The sequence below is a fragment of the Molossus molossus genome, unplaced genomic scaffold (genome assembly GCF_014108415.1).
Source record: "Molossus molossus isolate mMolMol1 unplaced genomic scaffold, mMolMol1.p scaffold_m16_p_9, whole genome shotgun sequence".
Classification (NCBI taxonomy): domain Eukaryota; kingdom Metazoa; phylum Chordata; class Mammalia; order Chiroptera; family Molossidae; genus Molossus; species Molossus molossus.
The window spans coordinates 103,399,207-103,413,156 of record NW_023425403.1 but is presented as its reverse complement, the minus strand read 5'-3'; the positions used below and the strand labels follow the sequence as shown (position 1 = coordinate 103,413,156).

Sequence of the window (13,950 nt, the reverse complement as noted above, 5' to 3'; positions counted from 1 at the left end):
AGGAGGCAATATTTCCTAATACATTTTAGGAGGTCAACATAACCCTGATACCAAAACACACACACACACACACACACACACACACACACACCAAAATCTCCGATAAATATAAATGCAAAAATCTTAAACAAAGTAGAGGGTTAAGATGGTGGCAGAGGTAAATGTACAATCGCCTCCTTCTAAAACCACATCAAAGTTGCCCTGGCCAGTTTGGCTCAGCGGTTAGAGCGTCGGCCTGCGGTCCAGAGAGACCCGGGTTCGGTTCCCGCTAAGGGCACGTACTTCGGTTGCAGTTTGTCCCTGGCCCTGGTTGGTCGTGCGGGTGGCAGCCACTCGATGTGTCCCTTCACATCGATGTTTCTCTCTCTCTCTCTCTCCCTTCCTCTCTCTCCCTCCCACTCTATCTGTACAAAAAATGGAAAAATATCCTTGGGTGAGGATAAAAAAAAAAAAAAAATTAAAACCACATCAAAGTTACATCTAAACTACAGAACAACCATCATGTAGAACTACCTGAAATCTGGCTGAATGGAAGTCCTACAAGTAGGGAATTAAAGAAAAATCCACGTTGAGACTGGTAGGAGGGGCCTAGGCATGAAGTGGGCTGGTCCCACACCCACATGTGGCTGTTTTTAATCAGGAGGGATATCTTGGCTGTGGAGGCCCTCCTCCCATGAGGAGTGAGGGGTCTCAGCCCCATATCAGACCCCTCAGCCCAGGGTTCCTGTGCCAGGAAAAGAAGTCTCCATACCTTCAGGCTGTAAAAACAAGGCGGGATTGTGGCTGAGTGACATGGAGGCTCTGGAGTCCCAGGCAGTTCCTCTTAAAAGGCCTGTGCACAGACTTACTTGGATGCACCACCTCTGAGCTCCGGCACTGGGGAAGCAGCTTGAAAGGAACCAGGGACATATGGGGAGGAACTAAATTATCTGGTATCAAGGCAAGAGCTGGGGTGAGGGGGGCAGCTTTCTCCCAGACAAAAGTGCTGGCAGAGGCCATTGTTCCTTTGCTGAGCCTTCCCCGCCACAGAGCCAACAAGTGGAGACTGATCAATTCGACTGAAACTGTTCGCCCCACCCTAGTGATTCCCTGAGACCCTGCCCCATCCCATTTGCAGGCCCACCCACGCTGTTTCCAGAGGCTTTTCTATATAAATAGACAGGTTTGGCTTTCCTAATAGCTCTCAAACAAGCAGCATGTAGCCTCAGCATGTTCTGTGACTCTCACTAAGAGCCCCAGGCCTGGCACTAGCAGCAGCCTGACTTGGTTCACAGCTTGGCCTCTCCTGAGCACCTCCAAGCCCTATACAAGTAGCAGCCATTTGCAGATCACTCTGTAGCTTGTGCTGGTGGCCCCAGCTAGGGCACAGGCCATAGCTGACTTTGCCCCTCCTAGGAGGCCCCAGAGTCAATGCACCTAGTGGTCAACTTCAGACCACCCCAGATTGCAACCCTACCACATCCTTGAGCAACACAAAGGACAGACTCAGCGAGCACCAAAGCCGCACTGAAACAGTCCTGCTCCACGGGGTTGGCTGCTGCACAGCAGCTCTTCTGCTGTAGTCACAGCTGGTGCTCACAGTCAGTTGGCCTGGGGGTCGTCAGTCCCTCCCAGTGGCACAAACAGCAATCAAGGCCCAACAATAGATGAGTACACACAGCCCACACAGGGATGCACTTGGAGTGCCCTGCTCAAGTTACTAGAGAGACTGAGTCACTGGGCCCTACAGAAAACCTACTGCACTCTACCAAGTCCAGGAGACATAGCAGTTCTACCTAATACATAGACACAAACACAGGAAAGAAGTCAAAATGCAGAAACAAAGAAACATGTCACAAATGAAAGAACAGTAGACATCTCCAGAAAAATAACTAAATGAAATGGAAGCAAGCAAACTATCAGATACAGAGTTTAAAACAATGATTATAAGGATGCTCAAGGAACTTAGTGAGAACTTCAAGGAACTTAGAAAATCAACAGCGTAAAAAAGTACCAGTCAGAAATGAAGGGTACACTAACTGAAATGAAGAATAATTTACAGGGAATCAACAGGAGAGTAGAAGACACTGAGAATCAAATCAGCAATGTGGAACATGAAGAAGCAAAAAACACCCAATCAGAACAGCAAAAAGAAAAAATAATTACAAATATGAAGATACCAACATTTGCATCATGGGGGTGCTGGAGGAAGAAGAGAGGAAACAAGAAATTGAAAACCTATTTGAAAAAATAATGAGAGAAAAATTTCTGATGAAAGAAATGGACATACAAATTTAGGAAACATAGAAAGTCCCAAACAAGATAAATCCAAAGAGGCCCACGCCAACAGACATCATAATTAAAATGCCAAAAGTTAAAGACAAAGAAAGAATCTTGAAAGCAGCAAGAGAAAAGCAGTCAGTTATTTACAAGGGAGTTCCCATAAAACTATCAGCTGATTTCTCAACAGAAACTTTACCGGCCAGAAGGGAGTGGCAAGAAATATTCAAAGTGGTGAAAAGGAATGACCCAAAGCAAGCTTACTCCACCCAGCAAAGCTATCATTTAGAATTGAAGGTCAGATAAAGGGCTTCACAGACAAGAAAAATCTAAAGTAGTTCACCACCAGTATTATATGAAAGTTAAAGGGTCTTCTTTAAGAAAAAGGAAAAAAGGGTCAGAAATATGAACAATAAAATGTCAATAAACACATATCCATCAATAACTGAATCTAAAAATCAAAATAAACAAGCAGAACATAAACAGACTCAGATAAAGAGAACATTTTGATGGTTGCCAGATGGGAGGAGGGTTCAGAGGATGGTTGAAAAAGGTGAAGCGATTTAGAAGTACAAAGTAGCTGTAGTGTAGTCATGGGGGTATAAAGTGCAGCATAGGGAATATAGTCAATAATATTCTAATAACTGTGTATGGTGTCAAATGGGTAAGAGATTTTTTAGAATGATCACTTAATAAATTTTATAATGCCTAATCACTGTGGTGTACACCTGAAACTAATAGAATATGTATGTCAACTATAATTGAAAAACAGAAAATGATTTTTAAAAAGCTCAATAAAAATATTTTAAATAAATAAAAGAAATTTAGTTTAAAAAAATTCTAAACAAAATACCAGCAAATCAAAGACAACAATACATTATAAAAATGATATATCACGGTCAAGAGCAGCTCCTTACAGGGGCACGAGGATGGCTCAGCATACAAAAACCAGTCCGTGTATTACATCACATTAGCAAAACAAAGGGTAAAAACTATATGATATTATCAAAAGATGTAGAAAAAAACATTTTATAAGATATTACATTCATTTTTTTAATCAAAACTCTTAATAAAATGGGTATAAAAGGAAAGTTCCTCAATACAATAAAGGCCTTTCATGACAAACCCTCAGCCAATATCTACTCAATAGTGAAAAACTGAAAGTTTCTCCTCTAAAAAGAAGGAACAAGACAAGGATGCCCACTCTCTTTTTAATTCTTACCTGAGAATATTTTTACATTTATCTTCAGACAGAGTGGGAGGGAGAGAGAGACAGAGAGAAAGAAACATCGATGTGAGAGAGACACATTGACTGGTTGCCACCCACACGACCCTAATCAGGGCCGGGAGTGAACCGCAGCTGAGGTATGTGACCTTGGCTGGCATCAAACCCGGGACTCTTTGGTCCAAAGGCCAATGGTCTAACCACTGAACCAAAGCAGCCAGGGAAGGATGCCACTTTTACCACTCTTAAACATAGTTTTAGAAGTTCTAGCCAGAGCACTCAGGCAAGAAAAAAAACCCTCCAAACTGGAAATGAAAAAAGTAAATTGTCATTCTTTTCAGATAACATGATGCTGTTTATAGAAAACACTAAAGACTCACTCCAAAAAACTATTGGAAACAATAAACAAATATAGTAAAGTTGCAAGACACAAAATCATTGTATAAAACCCACACCTTTTCTATGTACTAACAATGAAACTTCAGAAAAAGAAATGAAAAAATATTTTTTTTGCAATTGCAACTAAAAGAATAAAATAAAAATACCTAGGAATAAACTTAACAAAGGATGTGAAGAACCTATATACTGAAACTATAAATCATTATTCAAAGACATTGAAAAAGACAATATGAAATGGAAAGATACTCTGTGCTCATGGATTGGAAGAATCAACATAGTTAAAATAACCATGTGTCCCAAAGCAATGCACTGATTTAATGCAATTTCCATCAAAATGTCAATATCATTTTTTAAAGAAATAAAATGAAAAACATCAGATTTGTAGGAACCACATAAGACCCCATATACCGCCCTGGCCGGTTTGGCTCAGCGGTTAGAGCGCCAGCCTGCGGTCCTGAGAGACCCGGGTTCGATTCCCGCTAAGGGCATGTACCTCGGTTGCAGTTTGTCCCCGGCTCTGGTCAGTCGTGCGGGTGGCAGCCACTTGATGTGTTCCTTTCATATCGATATTTCTCTCTCTCTCTCTGTTCCTCTCTCTCCCTACCACTCTACCTGAACAAAAAATGGAAAAATGTCCTCAGGTGAGGATAAAAAATAAAAAAAAGACCTCATATACCCAAAGCAATCCTGAGAACAAAGAGCTAAGCCAGGGTAATCACACTACCTGACTTCAAAACATACTACAGAGCTACGACAATCAAAAAAGCATCACATTGGCAGAAAAACAGACACACTGACCAATGGAACAGAATCGAGAGTTCAGTAATAAAACCACATGTATATGGGCAAATAATTTCTGACAAAAGAACCAAAATCACACAATGGAGAAAAGAAAGCCTCTTTAGTAAATGGTGCTAGGAAAATTGGAAAGCTACATACAAAAGAATGCAATTAGATTTCAGTTTGTCCCCAGGTATAAAAATTAATTGAAAATTATCACAAGATCTGAAACAAATTATGTAGAAGAGAACATAGGTACTAAATTAACAGAACTTGGTCATGGAGAATATTTTATGAATTTGACATCAAACGCAAGGAAAGTAAAGGCAAAAATAAATGAATGGGACTATATCAAACTAAAAAGCTTCTGCACAGCAAAAGAAACCACCAACAAAACAGAAAGGCAACGAACCAAATGCAAGATATTTGCAAACATAGCTGCAACAAGGAGTTAATATCCAAAATATATAAAGAACTCATACAACTCAACACCAAACAAATGAACAATCCAGTTAAAAAGTGGCTGAGAACCTGAACAGACACCTCTCCCAAGAAGACATACAAATGACCAACAGATACATCAAAAGATGTTCAACTTCACTAGCTATTAGGGGAATGCATATAAAGCTACAGTGAGATACCAGCTCACACCTGTTAGAATGGCTATTATCAAGAAGACTGGTAATTACAAGTGTTGGAGAGGTTGGGGAGAAAAAGGAACCCTCATTCACTGCTGGTAGGAATACAAACTGGTACAGCCACTGTGGAAACAGTATGCAGGTTCCTCAAAAATTGCAAAATAGAGTTACTATATGACCCAATGCCTCTTCTGGTATCTACCCGAAAAACTCGAAAACAGTTATTCACAAAGATATATGCACACCTATTTTCACTGCAGCATTATTTTCGATGGCAAAGACATGGGGACAACCAGAGTGTCCTTTGATAGAGGACTGGATAAAGATGTGGTACATATTTACCATAGAATTCTACTCAGCCGTAAGAAAACATGAAATCCTGCCATTTGTGATAACATGGATGAACCTTGAGAATATTATGCTAAGCGAAACAAGTCAGTCAGAAAAACCTAAGAACCATATGACTTCACTCATGGGTGGGATGTAAAAATGAAACTCACAGACCACAGTATGGTGGTGACCAAGGGAAGGGAGTGGGGAGAAGTGAAGGGGAAAGGGGCCAAATATATGGTGACAGAAGATGATTTGCCTTTGGGTGGTGGGCACACAATTCAATTTTAAAACTAACAAAAGAAAGAAAACAATATAAAGTTTCCTCAAAACGTAAAAACCAGAACTACCATACGATCCGGAAATTCCACTTCTGGGTATTTACTGAGGGGAAATAAATGAATTTGAAAGATATCTGTACTCCCACATTCAATGCAGCATTATTTACAATAGTCAAGACATGAAAACAACCAAAGTGTATACAGAAAACGTGATATGTTTTTTCAGCCATAAAAAGAATAAAATCTTGCTATTTGGGACAACATAGATGGACCTTGAGGACATTTTGTTAAGTGAAATCAGACAGACAAAGAAAGACAAATACTGTATAATCCCACTTTATGTGAAATATTAAAATATAGAAATCTGAGTCCATAGATACAGAGAGCAGATTGGTGCATGGCAGAGACATGGGGGAACAAGATGGGAGAAATGGACGGAGGCTGTCAAAACGTACAAACTTTCAGTTATAAAATAAATAAGTCACGGGCTGTCATGTACAGTGTGGTGACTATGGTTAATAACACTGTATTGCACATATGAAAGTTGCTAATAGAGTAAATCTTAAGTAAAAATTTGTAACTATGTATAGTCATAGATATTTCTTAAACTATAGTTACTGTGGTGATCATTTCATAATATGTACAAATATCAAATCATTATGTTCATATAATGATTTGTTAATTATGTAGCAACAAAAAATGTATATTCTCAAAAAATGCACATTGCCAGTAACTTAGGTTCCTTCATCATCTGTAAATTGGAAGATGGTGAGACTCCCAAGTTCCCAAGTATAGCAGAATCTGTAGGGTGACCATTCTATTCGAGGGTGCACCAGAGTTTTTTGGTGTCAGCAAGGATTCGGATATTAACCACCTTTTATGTGATAGCGGTAATGATTATGAAATGAGGTGGTATCTATTTGCCGACTGTGAATCAATACAAACGTGAGGAACCGTGGCCATCTGGGCTCTAACAGGCGTAGGACACATTAATTCCACCCCCCTCGGTCACTAGTTCATTCAGACTAGTTTCCCACCTTATCCCCAGGCCTGAATACCCTGCGGTGACCAAGGAAAAGCCCCTCAACCCAGCAATGCATCCACGTTTAGCAGCACACAACATTTAACCCGAACGTCAAGGCCACTCTGAGCATCCTCCCACCTTTCCAGGCTTGGTTGGTTTATCTGAGACCCCACAACACCCCACTGATGGGTTAGAACCTCTCCTGATGCAACACCGGAGGAGGCACCATGCCCATCACCACCCTCCGGCACGGGAGCCCGGACAGGCGTTCAGCAGCCTTGGGGGAACTCACTTACAGTCGACTGTCTAGATTGGAACCCAGGCTCTGCTCCTTCCCAGCTGTGTGAACTTGGACATGGAAACTAACTTAGTCCTGATTCTTTATGTGAAAAATTCAATTGTAATAAAACTTTCTTTGTGAGATTTTTGTGAGCATTGGGTGCGTTAACAATAATTTTCTATGTTAAAAAAATGTCTCTCACACAGTAAGCACTCAAAGCAGTCACCATTATTATTAGCACTATCACAAAGGGAACATTTTGGCCTTGGGAATTTATAAAACCAGGACTTGAAATGCCCCAAGGATGCTGTCTTTTGTCTCTTTTTTCTCTTTGACCAGTTTTATTCTCCTCACTGGACACACTGAATGACAGACACCCCCACCCAGGCTCCTGGGCTAGCCCAGGGCCAGCTCTGTCCAATCACTATAACTCCTACTCAAGTCTGAAATGAGGGAGCTCCTCGAAGAAGGGCTACTCTTATATACAGATAAATGAGTTGTCACTTACAATCTTTACCACCATCTCCTACAAAAGCATTTTTTAAAATTTTATGTTTATTAGTGACAGTATTAGAGAGGTCCCCCATGTTCCCCCTTTTGCCCTCCTCCACCCAGTCCCCTTCTCACCAAAGGCCTTTGCCACACTATTGCCTGTATCCGTGGGCTATGCATATATGCCTATAAGTTCTTTGGTTAATCTACTCCCCCACTCCCCACCCCCCTGCTTCCCTCTGAAGTCTGTCTGTCTGTTCCATGCATCCATGTTCATCAGTTTATTTTGTTCATTAGATTTCACATATAAGTGACATCATGTGATATTTGTCTTTCTCTGACTATCTTATCTGGCTTGGCATAATACTCTCCAGGTCCTTCCATGCTGCCTCAAAGGGCAAGAGATCCTTTTTTATTTTTAAAATATTTTTTCTTTATTAATTTTAGAGAGAGATAGAAACATTGATGAGAGAGAATATCTATTGGCCACCTCCTGCATGCCCCCGACTGGGGATTGGGTCCAAAACCTGGACATGTGCACTGACCGGGAATCAAACCTGCGACCTATTGGTGCCAGCGAACCACACAGGCCAGGCAAGATATCCTTCTTTTTTGTAGTTGCATAGTATTCCAGGTGCAAATGTACCACAGCTTTTTTATCCACTTATCTACTGATGGGCACTTGGGCTGTTTCTAGATCTTAGCTATTGTAAATAGTGCTGTTATGAACACAAGGGCGCATATCTCTTTTATGATTGGTGTTTCTGGATTCTTGGATATATTCCAAGATGTGGGATTGCTGGGTCAAACAGCAGCTTCATTATTAATTTTTAAGGAAACTGAAAACTGTTTTTCACAGTAGATTTACCAGTCTGCATTCCCACCAGCAGCATACTAGGGTTCCTTTTCCCCCACATTCTTGCCTGCACTTGTTTGCTGATTTGTTGATGGCAGCCATTCTGACAAGTGTGAGGTGATACCTCATTATAGTTTTAATTTGCATCTCTCTGGTGATTAGTGATGTTGAGCATTTTTTCATATGTCTCTTGGCCATTGTATGTCCTTCTTGGAGAGGTGTCTATATAGGTCCTTTTTTAATTGGATTGTTTGTCTTCCTTTTGTTGAGTTGTATGAGTTCTTCATATATTTTGGAAGTTAATCCCTTATCAGATGTTTCCTTGGTGAATATGTTTTCCCATACCATGGGTTCCCTTTTCATCTTATTGATGGTTTCTTAGGCTATGTAGAAGCTTTTTAGTTTGATGTAGTCCCATTTATTTAGATTTTCCTTTGTTTCTCTTGCCCTACAAGATGTATCAGTGAAAATTCTGCTACATGAGATATCTGAGATTTTACTATCTATGTTTTTTGCTAGGATTTTTATGGTTTTGTAACTTACATTTACATCTTTTACCCATTTTTACTTTATTCTTGGGTATGGTGTAAGTTGGTGATCTAGATTCATTTTTGCATTGTATCTGTCTAATTTTCCCAACACCATTTATTGAAGAGTCTGTCTTTACTCCACTGTATGCTCCAGACTCCTTTGTCAAATATTAATTGAGCATATTGCCTTGAGTCAATTTCAAGGTTCTCCATTCTGTTTCATTGATCTATATGCCTATTCTTGTGCCAGTACCAGGCTGTATTGATTACAATGGGTTTTTTTTTCTTAGTAATAATAGTTTTATATTCAATATTGTGATCCTTCCAACTTTGTTTTTCTGTCTCAAGATTGCTGTGACTATTTGAGGTCTTTTTTGGTTCCATATAATTTTTTGGAATATTTTTTCTAGATCTATGAAGTATGCTAATGGTATTTTAATAAAGATTGCATTCAATCTATGGATTGCTTTGGGTAGTATGGACATTTTAATGATAAGTCTTCTGATCCATAAACACAATATATGTTTCCACTTGTTTGTATCTTCCTCTGTTTCTTTTTTCAATGACCTATAATTTTTCAAGTGCAGATATTTTACCTTTTTGGTTAAGTTTATTCCTAGGTATCTTATATTTTATTGTTGTTGTTGCAATGGTAAATAGGATTGTTTTTTAGTTTCCCTTTCTGAGAGATCATTATTGGTGTATAAAAATGCCGTTGATTTCTGGATGTTAATTTTGTTTCCTGCTACTTTGTTGAATTAATTAATTAAGTCTAGTAGTTTTTTTGGTAGAGTCTTTAAGGTGTTTTACATACAATATAGCCACAGTTAAGACTTCCAGTACAATATAGCCACAGTTAAGACTTCCAGTATTATGGCAAATAAGAGTCGCGAAAGCAGACAATGCTGTCTTGTTCCTGTTCTTAATGAAACAATTTTATTTTCTGCCCATTGAGTTTGATGTTGGCTGTAGATTCGTCATATATGGTCTTTATTATGTTGAGATATGTTCCCTCTATTCCAACCTTACTGTGAGTTTTTATTAAAAAACGGGTGCTGAATTTTGTTGAATGCTTTTTCTGCATCTATTGATATGATCATGTTATTTTTATCTTTCATTCTATTTATATGATGTATCACATTTATTGTTTTGCGAATATTGCACCAAATTTGCTTTCCTGGAATAAATTCCACTCGGGTCAAGTGTGTAATCATTTTAATGTATTTCTGGATCCAATTTGCTAATATTTTGTTGGTTGTAGCATATATGTTTATGAGAGAGAATGCCCTGTAATTTTCTCTCTTTGTAGTGTCTTTGTCTGGTTTTGGAATTAGGATAATGCTGGTTTTGTAAAAGGAGCTTGGAAGTGTTCCTTCCCCTGAAGGTTTTGGAATAGTTTGAGGAGCTAGACGTTAGTTCTCTGGTTGGTAGAATTCATCTGTGAATCCATGTGGTCTGTGACTTTTTTTGCTGAGAGTTTTCTGATTACTGCTTCAATCTAATTAGTTGTTATCAGCCTATTCAGGTTTTTTTTATTCCTCCTGATTGAGTTTTGAAAGATTTTGTTTCTAGGACTTTGTCTATTTTACCCAGGTTGTCCAGTCTGTTGGCATATAGATATTCATAGTATTTTCTTACAACCCTTCATATTTCTGTGATGTGAGTTGTTACTTTACCTCTTCCATTTTTGGTTTTATTTATTTGGGTCCTCTTTCTGTGTTTCTTAATGAGTCTGGCTAGAGATAGATCGATTTTGTCGATCTTTTCAAAAAACCTTTTGTATTTTATTTGTCTCTATGTCATGTATACCCACTCTGCTCTACACAGACGTCACCCCTTCCCTTATTGGGCACTTTCCTCCTCTGTCCTCACATTTGTTCATACAGCAAATGTTTCATCACATGCCTATTAGGTGCCAGGCACTGCGATCCCAGGTAGAATTATGGAGATGAAAAAGGCACAACCAGCCTAGATTCTGGATGTTCCTGTATCCTTTCAGCCAACTACGCAGCTAAAACAAATCCGTTTGCTAATGAAGAGGAATCTCACGTGCCCCAGGACCGGCTGCTGCCCGTGCCCCTGAACAATGAAAACAACAGCTGCGGCTCCGCGGAGGCCACTTTGCGGGGAGCGGGTGACTTCTGATGGCCCAGGAGCAGCTGCCTCGGGCCACGGGTGACGTAATACAGAGACTCCTTCCACAGGCGATGACAGGGTTGGTCTAACCTCGCCCTGAATGAGCGTTTGGAATGGGAAGAGCGCGACGCAGTGCGGAGCCAGCTCTCCGCCGTCTGAACAGCTGCAGCATCTCTCGGAGGAGCCGCGACAGGGTCCAGGCCCAGACAGCCAGGGTGAGGCCTGGCCCTGCCGCCCTTGTTCGCCCTGGGGCTGCTTCCTGCCCGCACCTCGGCCTTGCCTCGCCATGTATTTCTTTAGCAAACGTTTCCTGAGGTGGCTGCTGTCGCCTGAACGTCTGTGCCCCACCCCAGCCGAATGCATGTGCTGAACCCTAATGGTCAACGCACAGGCCCTGGTGCTGGGGCTTCGGCAGACAGGGGGTCACCAGGTCACGGGCGGAGCCCTCGTACCAGGATGAGTGCTCTGACCAGAAGGCATGCACGAGAGATGGTCTTCCTGCCACGGGAGGACCCGCACTGCAGCCAGGGAGCGTCCCCAACAGGCCCCGACCGGGCTGCACCCGCCCGCAGCACCGAGCGCAGGGACGGCTGTTGTTAAGCCACAGTCTCCGGCACAGTCAAACCTCAGGGTTCCAACGTCTCCTGCCTTGACCGGTCCACCCCTCCGCCCGGCGGCCCTTTCTTGCTGACACCTGTGTGATCAGTCCCGCGTCCCCGGCGGCAAAGGGGCGCGCGGGAGTGTGGGGAGTCTACCGATGTGAATACCCCAGGGAACGGCGCTGCGAAGAGTTGGTGTTTTTGCTTTTGTTGTTGCTTATTATCATTGTTGTTGAGTTTTCATTTATTACCGTACATTTTATTTCCTGTGGTTAAATTTTAATGTACTTTTCAAGTGTTTATAGGTTAAACAGCGCATCAGCATGTACTGTATAAAGGAAGGTTAAAACGGATCATTTGGGGTCTGGTCGTTCAATTCACATTATTTTAATGGGAAACAATGCTTCGGTTTCTAACAGTTTTCTGGAATGAACTAAGTTTGGGAACCAAGGTTCCGCGACATTTGTTACAGGAGCCCGACTAACTGAGACATGGCCCAGCGCCCAGACCTGCACTGGGTTCCTCAAATCGAGGGAGGCAGGGCTGGCCCTCCGCCCCGGGCAGGGCCTCGCGAGAAAGGCAGGCGGGAGGGTGGTCTGCGGGCGTGGCTGCATCTCCCGGCGGGCAGAGGACCGAGGAGGAGGAAGGGCTCTGCCTGTGGTAGCAGGTGTCAACGACAGGCTGCCATTCTCAGGAGTGGTTTCTGTGCATCCAAATATTACTCAAAGTTTATTTTTATTTTTTTATTTATTTAATTTTTAATCCTCACCCGAGGACATTTTTCCATTTTTTGTTCAGATAGAGTGGGAGGGAGAGTGAGAGAGAAAGAAATATCGACGTGAAAGGAACACATCACATCGAGTGGCTGCCACCCACAGACCCAACCAGGGCCGGGGACAAACCGCAACCGAGGTACATGCCCTTAGCGGGAACCGAACCTGTAGGCCGGACTGTAGGCCGACACTCTACCGCTTAGCCAAACCGGTCAGGGATATTTTTAAAATTAATATTTATTTTATTAAAGTTATAAATTGTAAGATCTAATTTTTCCTTTAGCTTTTCATTCAATTTAAAATCTTATTATTTTATAAAATGAATAGCATGATTAGCAAATTTAAACACTCTCTACCAAAGGAAATTTAACAACTTAATTAAACTGTCACAAATAGTTCAAACTTACTTATAAATGTAAAATATTCAATTTTCCTTTTAAATACTACAATTTAATAAGCAAAATCTTTTTGAATACTTAACTCCTACAAAGCAGATATAAATGTGTATCATTTTAAAGGTATTTCATTTTAAAGGCATATCATTTTAGTAACACTTTATTATAAAATAGCAAATCAAAATAAGCTATTTAAAAATGTACTTTTAGTAGAATGATAAGGTTAATCTGTTGCTCCAATATGCCGATTTCTTTCAAACATTACAAATAACTAAATTTTCAAAATACGTAATTTATTTCTCAGCAGTAAACTATAAATACAAGTTTCTTCCCTTAAATATTTTTATATTTAACTCACGAACTTCTTAGTACTAAATGATGTTTACCCACTAAGAAGACAAATATGTAACCTCAACGATTTTGGAGATGACTTTTCAGCTTGCTGTGAGTGCGTAACAACAAGAATGAGCGAGGCCCTGAGCTCAGTCTTCACACACCCAGAGCTATTTGGCCTGGCTGCCAGGCTGAGCCGTGTGAAGATGGACAGCGCTTCACAGAAAGGGTGTTCATTCTCGGGTGTACGTTTGACTCATCCTCTTAACTAATTCTCTGAGCCACTCATGGAGGTCCACAACTGCCAATCAGAGGCAACACTGTCTAATCAGATTTTTGTGTTTGATATACTCATTGGTTAATGTTACACCTTCTGTGGTCTAATAGGACAAACACGAAGCAGACCTCATGGAGAAGGTGGCACCTGGGCTGAGTTTAGTGGAACCCCATCACACCACTGTTCTGACGTCTTGTGCATTTTTGCTTTTTGCTCACTGTCCAGGGCTCCAGTCGTATGCTGGAGACTATTGTGCACATTTTTTCTAATGCTGCATTCAGTGACATCACATTGGTGGCCTGAAATCGGCCATGGTGGGAGGTTTACAACAAGAAAATAGGCC

The 13,950-nt window shown here is 41.0% G+C and overlaps 1 pseudogene; it reads left to right on the top strand.

Annotated features, from left to right (window-relative positions):
• Window positions 1–5,322: 5,322 nt before the first annotated feature.
• The window catches only part of LOC118622483, a 38,816-nt pseudogene continuing 30,188 nt past the window's right edge, over window positions 5,323–13,950 (top strand).